Here is a 7276-nt window from a genome sequence, read left to right on the forward strand (position 1 = left end):
CAAGTATGCACTCTACCACCAATGGCAGCCTGGGCCCAGAAACCTCTACGTGGTTGTCTAAGGGCTGTTTTAAACTCCCTAAGATAAAAAACAAAAGCAAGAAACAAAAAACAAAAACAAAACACTACTTGGGGCTAGTGTGGTGGCCTGGGGATAAAGGTGCTTGCCACCAAGCCTGCCCAATGGTCTTCAATACCCAGACCCCATGTGGTAGAGAGAACTGATTCCTATGAAGTCTCCTGTAACCTCCACACATGTGCCCACAAAGGCACACAATCAATGCAAAAAAATACACTATATTTTTCCACAAACCCCCTTCCTCCACATTTTTTTCATCTCAGTCATCACTAGAATCACCCTGCTTCCCTAGCTGGCAACCCAGCGTCAGTCTCCCCAAGTCCAGTCCTTTCTCATCTGTACTACTTGCCCACGTCTTGCCAAAATTCTCTCCTATTGTCCTCCTCTCTGGGCCAGATCATTAAAACTAAAGTTCCAGGGTCTTCAGGTCTTCCCTTCCTCAAACTGACTCTTCAGTGAGTAATTAGTCTCCCAAAAGGCAAAGCTGATCTGAACATCTCTCTGCACCTGGCATACCTCAGCCTCTTCAGGTCATCAGCCAGAGGAGGAGCCAAGCAGCTGGGGTTACACATTAGCACTGAGTCTATGAGTCTATGCCATAAGAAAACAAGGTTCATGAGCAGCATACAAGGAGGAGTAATAAAGTCCACAGCATAAGAGAAAGCAAGACACTCAAGAATAATATTCAATTTCTACTCATTAGTTCTGTATTTAACTGCCCAGATGAACCTGACTTAGGAATCCACTACACCCAAGTTGAGATGAATTCCACTGGCTATCAGTTTCCTCAAGCCCCTAGCTAGTGTACTTTTAAATAAATAAATCAATCTCTAAGATCTCTTGGCACACTGTTAGGTGGGTGGCTGAGAGGTTAAAAGAGTCTTGCAATGTAACTCAGGCTGACCTCAAACCCATAGTTAACCTGAGCGCCGAGTGTTGTCATCTCAAGCACAGGCCCAATTTTATAGTTTAAGAACTACAAGTCTTTAAAACACTGGTTGAAAAAGATTGACACACATTCAAATGACCATCTAACTAAAAACAATTTTCAAAGACATTTTTATGTTTACTTGTTTTGGATTGGTTTTGTTTTTTTAACAGAGTGTTATACAGCCCAGGCTGGTCTTGAATTCCTGATCCCCCTCTGCCTCCATCTCAAAAATGCTGGGCACACCTTGCTTAAAGTTCACTTTGAAAACCTAAGCTCAAGCTGGATATGACGGCAGGCAGCTGAATTCCGAGCTACTGGAAGATATTTTATTCTAGGATTTTGGGTCCAACCTAGGCAATACAACAAAACCCTGTCCCTTAACAACAACAGTAACATACAGTAGACTCTCCTTTACCATATTGATTCTGGCAAACATAGACTAAACAGGAAGGGAGAGAAATATAGTAGAAATTAAAGTGGTGGGGGAACTACATGAAAACCAAATAAACTGCAAATAAAATACTTTATGCAATCATGACATAGAATCCACACATGTGCCATTATTTTTTTTTTAACAATTTTTTTTTAATTTATTATATGTGTGTACACTGTAGCTGTCTCCAGAAGAGGGCATCAGATTTTTGTTACAGATGGTTGTGAGCCACCATGTGGTTGCTGGGATTTGAACTCCGGACCTTCGGAAGAGCAGTCGGGTGCTCTTACCCACTGAGCCATCTCACCAGCCCCACATGTGCCATTATTAACAAGGCCAAAAAATGTGGGCCCTAGGGGAGAACTTACTACCAATATTTTGCTAAATAGATGCAGTACTAAGCTGACTCCTAATGATTTATTGCTATACAAAGAGCAATGTACCTCTCAATCATCAGAGAAGCTTCTTGCAATAGATGGCAATTAACACAGAGCCCCTCAACGGGCCAATGTGCAGAGTAAGAGACTGGAGTCCTCAACAATGAATGGAGCCAACACATCACACCCTCCAAGAAAGGTTCAGGGATATTCTTGAAAGAAGGGATGAACAGGAAGACTGTAGGAGTCAGAGTTTGCTGACATCTTCAAGGGAACAGTGTTTTCTGGACACAATCGGGCATTCCACACAGAAACTCACTCACAGTGGCTATAGCAGTATGCACAAGAACTGAACAAACTCAAACCAAACAAAATCCCACCATTGGGGTGGAGAGGTAGGCGTGAAATCCCACCACCAGCTGAAGAGCTACTGACATGTGACTGGTGGTGGGAAAGGGAGTCGGGGTCTTTAATGGTGTGACCCCTGCCTGATAGGCTGACCACACACTTCAGGACAGTCCTGACTCCCAAAGGTAGCTGAGCAACACAAAACTGAATGATCAGTTTAATTTTTAAAAAGTGTTTAGGCTGGGCAAGTGGTGGCACACACAGCACAGATGTCTGAGTTTGAGGCCACTCTGGTCTACAGAGTGAGTTCTAGGACAGCCAGGACTACAAAGAGAAACTGGGCCTCAAAAAACAAAACAAAGCAAAGAAGATTTTAAGAAGAAGAAAGCTCACTGGAGGTGGTGCACACCTTTAACCCCAGCACTTGGGAGGCAGAGGCGGGCGGATTTCTGAGTTTGAGGCCAGCCAGGGCTATACAGAGAAACCCTGTCTCAAAAAACCATAATAATAATAATAATAATAATAATAATAATAACAACAACAAGAAGAAGAAGAAGAAGAAGGAAGAAGGAAGAAGGAAGAAGGAAGAAGGAAGAAGGAAGAAGAAGAAGAAGAAGAAGAAGAAGAAGAAGAAGAAGAAGAAGAAGAAGAAGAAGAAGAAGAAGAAGAAGAAATAATAATTGGGTGGTTAGGGAAATGTGGGTGGAGGATTAATATAATCAAAACACACTGTATAAAATTCTTGAACTAAGAAAAGATATTTTGGGGATGGTATGGGGAACTTTCGGGATAGATAGCATTTGAAATGTAAATAAAGAAAATATCAAATAAAAAAAAGAAAAAGAAAAAAAAGAAAAGATATTTTTAATTCAAAAAGTTATTTCTGGAACGCTTGATAAATACATTCCTGGAAAAAAAAAAAAAAAGATCTGAAACCCAGGGCTAAAGTGATGGGTCAGCTTGCTGCTCTTAGAGAGGACCAGAGTCTGCTTCCCAGGGCAGATTCTGGGTGGCTCACAACTGCCTGTAACTCCAGTTTCAGGGAACCCAACACCCTCTTCTGGCCTCCTTGGACACCCATATTCACAAGCACATACAAACCAACATAGAGACATGCCACATACAACTAATTAAAAGTAAAAATAAATCTTTAAAAACACAAAGCTTTAAAATTCAAAAGAAATAGACATTTTACACAAAGTTATTAAATTGAAAAGTCTTTTCTAGAAAAAATATATTTAAATATATATTTATATGACCATTTGTGTGTGTACATATGTGTGTGTATATACATACATACATGGCTGGCATGCATATATATGGCATGGCGTACACACCACACACACACACACACACACACACACACACATATATGCCAGCCATTCAAGGACAACAGTCCCAGTTCAAACTGCTCCTGAAGAGAGAGCAAGAAGGAAAGCTACTCTATGACTCTATGACTATTATAATCCCTGTACTAACACAAACTAAGACTTGTATCAGAGTTGGCAGGAATACAAAGAAGAGTCACAGTATCAGGAAAGAAAACAGTATGTATAGATGTTGCCTACAGACTGGATGAGAAGGCCTGGGGAAAGATTCAGGCTTGCTCCATTAGCAGGGACAGAGCACCATAAGCCAGCAAGTGCTAGGGAAGAGCTCATCTAAACTCCATTACCAGGTACAGTAATACATAAAGCAACCAGAAAGACTCAAGTTCAGAAACGAATCAGGATCTGAGAAATAATCAGGCAGAAAAATCTGAACAGTAATTCATGGGCGGGCCAGCCACACAGTTCAGCAGGTCAAGGTGCCTGCCACCAACCAGGCCTGAGGACCGGAACTTGAACCCGGGACCCACATTGTAGAAGGAAAGGCTCACTCCTGCAAGCACACACAGAGAAATGAATGTAACAATTCATGGGACTAAGAAACATTTTTTTTAAGTGATGGGAAAAGTGAGACCTGGAAATCATTAAGAGAAAGGAGGAAGAACAGAGGTAGAAAGAAGGCAAAGGGGCATAAGGCGGCCATGACACTGACTCCCCCCTTTTCACCCAATTCATTCTTCTCCCTAACAAATGTCACAATGCAAAGTAACATTTTCAGAGAGGTCTTCCTAGATTCTCTAAGCAACACCAGCACCAGGTCAGGTCTCCACTGTAAGCCTTTATAATACCCTACACTTTAATTATCATCACAATTACACTTAATTATATAGAACTCATCTTTCCACATGTCTCCCCCACTAGACTTTAAGCTCCACGAGTCCAAGGACAATATGTGTGGTTGCCCCCCACCCTTAGTGTGTCAGAATATAGTATATATCCCTCCAATAAAACATAGAGGAAGAAATGGCAAGGCTCTGTTTTAAGGGTGAGAAACCCAGCTGGAGATGTAGCTAAATTGTAGAGGGCATCCATCCCTAGCAGAAAGTTCAGGCCTCAAAACAGTGCTTAGACGTGACTAAGCTACAGCTCCTTTGTGAATGTGAAATCCTGTCAATAAGGAGTTAAGTCACCAGAGTCGAAGCAGGAAAAGTCCACTCCTGGCAGCCTCTACAGTAGGGATTATGGATGACTGCATTCTAATTTTACTACAATTTTGCAATTTCTCTTTAATGACTATTTATTACTTTTGTAAGGAAAAAACTTCAAAATGTTAATATGATTTGAAAAGAAAATATAACAGCCTGAGAGAGCAGCAAAATTATAGAAAAGTTTTTGTAAACTGAAAGATCCTAAGTACATGTGTACTTTTAAAAATCGGTAATACCAGCCTGGTCTACAGTCACTTGAAAGCCAGCCTGAGCTATATATTGAAACTCTGTATCAATACAACAGGAACAACAACAACAACAAAAACAACAACAACAAGACAACAGAGAGGATAATTCATGCCCCAATCGGTAAGAGAAGGAAATGAATCAAAATGTTAACTAGTAAACGGGAGGAGGCAAGTAGATCGGAGAAGAAATCCAAAGCAAAGAGCAGCCAATGGACTCTTCACTCTTAAAAGTGTGGGGAGAAGGAAATAAAGTTAAAAAGGTCTCCCCCAGAATGGGGGAGGGGGAACGGGCGGAGGATATAAAACACCCAATTCCAAACCCATTCCAAATTTAAATCTGTTTTCCATAAACTCTGGGTTCCCAAGAAGTGTTCATAGTTTAGTTCTGACATTAAAAGAAAAAAAAAAACTAAGATAATTTTGTTCAACATCTTTTAGTTCGAGAACCATGATAAGCATTAAATTACCTTTTATTTTATCTCGAAGTTTAATTTCCCCTCACGGGCAAACACAAGTCGGCTTACAACTGAAGCAACACAGGAGTTCGTGAATAACTAGAAAACGCTCCTAGGTCTTTGCACAATTTTGCTTTTGTAAGAAGGCCATACTCTTGAATACGACGTCCCTGGGTCCAATCCCAGCCTCACTTATCTAAGTTATTTAACCTCTGCGTCTCGGTTTCCTCTTCTAAAGCAACAAAGAATACAATAACCAGGGTTATCTTAAGAAGTAAATGACGTGACACGGGTGCTAAGTTCGTATCAGGTACTCAGAACAGTTTGTAAGCTGTTTAAAAGAGAAAGCCTGCAGCTCTTTAACCAAATGAAAAAGATCCACACCACGACTTACAAGTCACGAAACGCCAAGCACGACTAACACACGGCGTTATTATTTTTCTTCCCTGCCGCGTTGGAGGTTTGGGCTTTTTTTTTTTTTTTTTAATTTTTATTTTTCCTCTTCTTTGCCAAATCTTTCCGCTAGGAGTCTGGAAGGGGGGTGGGGGATGTAACGCAACCCAGCACAAAGTTTTCGGAAATCGAAGTGCAGAATCACAACAGACATGGCAGCGGAGGCCGCGCAGAACAACAGGTGAACCAACTCGCGGGGACGGAGGGGGAAACCCGGCGCCTTCCCGCAGCCAAGTTGGAGGACGGCCTCCATCCCCGCACTGAACACGTTTCGCTCTCGTTCCCTAGCAGGGTCCCGAGACCCAGTCCCCGCAGCACCCGCCGCGCAGCTCCGGAGCGGGAGCAGAGCACCGTTCCCATTTAAGGCTTCCAGAAGCGTCCCCGGAGTGGTGCGAAGGCGAACAAAAGGGCGAGCGCGGCCGGGCCGGGCCGCGGGGCCAGGGGGTCTCTCCGGCAGGCCCCGCGGAGGCGCGTCGCGGCCTCCCCTGCGCGGCCACCGTCGCCCCCCAAACTTCGCGGGCCTCCCGCGGCGCACCCGCACACCGCCGCCACCCGCCAACTCACCGGGATCCCGAGAAACTCATCCTCCGTCGCTCTGCGCGGGCGGGCACGAACAGCCGCGGGGCGGCGGGGCCCGGCTCGGCCTCCGCCCTCGGCGTGCAGCGGCCCGGGCCCGGTCGCCCCTCGCGCGGCCGTACAGTCCTCGTCTCGCGCGGGGCTGACGCGCAGGAGCTCGAGCCTCCCTCCGCCCTTCCCTCCTCCCTCCGCCCTCCTCCTCCTCCTCCTCCTCCTCCGCGCGGCCGGCGAGCAGATTCCAATCTCTGCCGCCTCAGCCGCGGAGGACGCTCGCTCGCTCGCTCGCTCGCGGGGCGGGGGAGGGGCGGCGCGGAGGGAAGGGGGAGGGGCGGCCCGGGCGAGCAAGAGGCGCCGGCGCGCGCGCGCGCGCGCGCACTGGGAAGGGCCCGCCAGCTCTGCGCGCACCCGCCCCGGGGCGCCGGCCCCGCCCCGGACACGAACCGAGCCGAGAGCTCGGCGGAAGTGCCCGAAGGGCCCGTGGAGCTCGGCGCCCCTCTGCCGGGAAGGAGGCCCGGCCGCCGGCACGGGGGCGCCAGGTTTGCCGAGGGGAGGGGGGCCACCCCTCTGCGCACGCCGCCGCCGCCGCCGCCGCCGCCGCACGCGGGACGGAGGGGCCAAGCGGCGTGAAGTAGACGATGCGGGCACACCCCTTCGAGAGCCGGAGCTCGCGCTGCACGGGAGAAGCGGCCCCGAGTCTCCCCGGTGCGGGATCGGTTGCCCGTCTCGTAGTTGTGGTTGCCAAGAAAGATGTAAGGCACACTGCACTCATTACTCACCCCCTCCCTTCCCCGTCCCCCGGTGCGCTCCGGGTCTGGCCCGCCGGGAAGAACGTGGAGGTGCA

At 46.9% G+C, this 7276-nt stretch overlaps 1 protein-coding gene across 2 annotated transcripts in view; it reads right to left on the bottom strand.

Moving 5' to 3' along the window:
* Positions 1 to 6691, bottom strand: part of Bmpr1a (bone morphogenetic protein receptor type 1A) — a 96149-nt gene extending 89458 nt beyond the window's left edge. The window contains exon 1 of one of the 2 annotated variants that reach the window (XM_021203291.2): positions 6424 to 6691. The gene's annotated coding sequence lies outside the window, so the exon portion shown is untranslated. The remainder of the gene's footprint in view (positions 1 to 6423) is intronic. The other variant, XM_029541393.1, reaches the window with a different exon arrangement.
* Positions 6692 to 7276: the final 585 nt, after the last annotated feature.

Source organism: Mus pahari, chromosome 8 (genome assembly GCF_900095145.1).
Source record: "Mus pahari chromosome 8, PAHARI_EIJ_v1.1, whole genome shotgun sequence".
Classification (NCBI taxonomy): domain Eukaryota; kingdom Metazoa; phylum Chordata; class Mammalia; order Rodentia; family Muridae; genus Mus; species Mus pahari.